The sequence below is a fragment of the Hermetia illucens genome, chromosome 5 (genome assembly GCF_905115235.1).
Source record: "Hermetia illucens chromosome 5, iHerIll2.2.curated.20191125, whole genome shotgun sequence".
NCBI classification, from domain to species: Eukaryota; Metazoa; Arthropoda; class Insecta; order Diptera; family Stratiomyidae; genus Hermetia; species Hermetia illucens.
Window position 1 is genome coordinate 25911130 of NC_051853.1, and position 3228 is coordinate 25914357.

The window sequence follows — 3228 nt, forward strand, 5'->3', positions numbered from 1 at the left end:
TTGGAAACTTGGGTGTTAAACCCAAAAAGAGGAGTCCGTGGAGCATCAAGAGTGGGAGCAAGTTCCTCTCCATTTGGTTCGGTCCGGCATCTATTGATGCGGACTTAGGACTCCCCAATCCCTAGAAAAAAATTTTGTATGTGTTTTTTACCGTTATTATTATTTTATTAGTGTTATTTTTAGTAGAAAATAGTGATAAACCCAAAAATTAGGGTTTTGTCAAGCAAAAAAAAAACAATGACACTTCAAATTCAATAAAAGGAAAATAAATTAATGTCACCAATTAGATAAGTCAAATATGCGCCGTTCTGTTCGCAAACTTGTTGCTATTTAGAAGGCAACTTTATTATCCCCCCTTATGACCCCCCCCCCCTCCTTATTTGCAAAAAACTCAGACAAGCAGTTTTCACAACCCTCTTTGAGGCGAACTTAGTAGCACCAAGAGCGTTTTGCATGGACCGGAAGAGATGGTAATCACCTGGTGCCAGATCCGGACTATACCGTGGGTGCGATAGGACATTCCATTCGAGCTCCCGTAGCTTCTGGCGGGTCATCAAAGATGTATGAGGTCAAGCGTTGTCCTGGTGGAACACAACACCATTCCTATTGACAAATTTTGGCCGCTTTTGATCAATCGGCTGCTTCAAATGGTCGAGTTGCTCACAGTACAGGACCGAATTGAGGGACTGGCCATAGTTGAGCAGCTCATAGTGGATGATCCCACCAAACACACAGCAAAACCTTCCTGGCCATCAATCCGGGTTTGGCGATGGTTTGGGCCGACTCGCCGCGCTTCGACCATGATTTTTCTCGTCTCAGGTTGTCGTACGTGATCCACTTTTCATCACCAGTCACCATCCGCTTCAAAAATGGGCCGAATTCGTTCCGTTTCAGCAGTGCATCGCAGACGTTGATTCGGTCCAGGAGATTTTTTGCGTCAACTCGTGTGGCAGCTAAACATCCAGCTTTTTTTGGAATTCAATCTTCTGCAAATGGTTCCAAACGGTTTTACGGTCTATACTCAGTTCCTGGCCAATCGAGCCAATGCTCACATCCCGGTATATTTGGATAATTTCGACAATTTTAACGGTTTGGATTGACAGGGTGTATCTTCGACATCCACTATACCAGAACGAAATCGATCGGACCAACGCTGTGCTGTACGAATCGTTACATTATCGGGCCAATAAACTTCACAAATTTTTCCGGCCGCCTCTGTTGAATTTTTACATCTCAGGTAGTAAAAAGGTAAAACATGACGAATTTCTTGCTTGGTGGACTCCATCTTTGACACGCTATAACTTGAGACTGAAACGAACGATCATAACAGATCAGATTGTCGTCTTCGAATCGCCGTATAGTATGACCCGATGTGATAAGTACAACACAAGATATGTTTAAGTGTCACCATCTATTGACAAAATACGACATTTCTTTTTCCCCAACCCTATATTTGGTGTGGTGACCATTAGCTATTAAAACTGCGAGAAGCCTTCTTTTCACAGCCTCCTTCTCCTTCACTTACCCCGCGGGACTGCCATTTCGGTATTACGTCGCGGGGCAGGATCAGTTATGAACTGCGGCTCCTACCTTTATCTGTAACTTTCCTTCGAAACTCCTCCCTCCTCAGCAGATTGCAGATCGCCTTCATTAATTTTCCATCGCCCTTCAAGATGTTTCAGAGGCTAATATGTGGTTCACGATATTCTCGGGTGTCAACCGTGCCGGCGTCAATATGCGCGGTACCCTCCGTGCCCGTTTAAGAATTGAGTTAGGTGGTAGCTAACCTCACCGTGCCTTCGTTTGATCCACATCTAGAATAATCCTGGGTGTCCAGCGTCCTTTAGGTGAATCATCCCATCTTTTTTGCCATTCCAAAATAGATAGGTATAGGACTCGCCGATTGCATATGACGGGTCATAGAGGCGTCGACCCTTGTTCGCCAAGATGTCGATGGGGACCATGCCTGCTATCACACAGCCTGCTTCGTCTGATATTGTGCGGCAAGTGCACGACGTTCGAAATGCACTCAATTGGTATGGTGCTGCGATTTTTCTTCTATTTGCTTCCAACTTCAATGACGGTGCCCAGACTGGAGCTGCATAAAACAAGATGGAGCTAACATCTCTCGAGATCAGGAGCCGACGACTTTGCCTAGGACCACCTATATTTGGTAATATTCCTGCCAACAATGCAGCCACACCGGAAGCCTTGGTTGCTAAATTTTCAAGATCGGACTTGAATTTCAATCTTTGGTCAATCATGAGTCCTAGGTATTTAAGCATTGGCTGCCACTCGATCTCATCAATATATTGTGCCACGATAGTCACTCCGATATCGTCTGCGAAGCCAATAATCGAAACTCCTTTGGGTAGTTATGATACAACTTTAAAATTCCGTCATACATTATTATCCACAGGAGAGGACCGAGGACAGACCCTTGTGGAACCCCGCAGCTTGTTGTATACTGAGTTCATCGTCCGAATCGTGACAAAATATCCTCCCCGGAGAAATTCCATGACTATGTGCACCAGGTTTTTAGGGAGCGCCCAATTTGACACAAGCCGCAATTATTTTACTCCATTTGGCCGTATTAAAGGCATTTTTTACGTCGAGACTAACTACCGCGCAAGATTTATTGGCCTCTATTCTTTTTCTGCAATTTCCGTCACCGTGCTGATGGTATTGACTGTGGATCTTGCCTTTCCAAACTGCCTGTCTGAGAGACCACCCTCCTTTTCTGTGACTGGTACGAGCCTATTCAAGATGACCCGTTCGGAAAGTTTGCCGTTTAGCAGGCATATAGGTCTATAAGACGAAGGATCACTCAAAGGTTTATTAGCTTCGGGATTAGCACAAGCTTCTGTTTCCTCCACTCTTCCGGGAAAATCCCATCTATGAGGCACGTCGCAAATGTTTCAGCGAACCACTTTGGAACTGTTTTGACGAACACTGTCAGTGGTTTATTCGGAATGCCGTCTAAACCTGGGGCTTTATTTTCGGCAATCTTTTTCGTGGCTTCCAGGACTTCTTTAGGAATTTCACCGGGATCTCTCTGGATCTATGTGGAGTGGATAGGTTCGATTCACTTGAAACTTGTGGGAAGAGAGTGCTAATGACTGTCTGTTTTTCTGCCTTTTTTCGTCGATGAAAGGTGAGCAGCTTCAAAGCTACCGCAGGCTCTTACCACACGCCTATGTGGGACTCTTACCCACTAAAATCACCTCC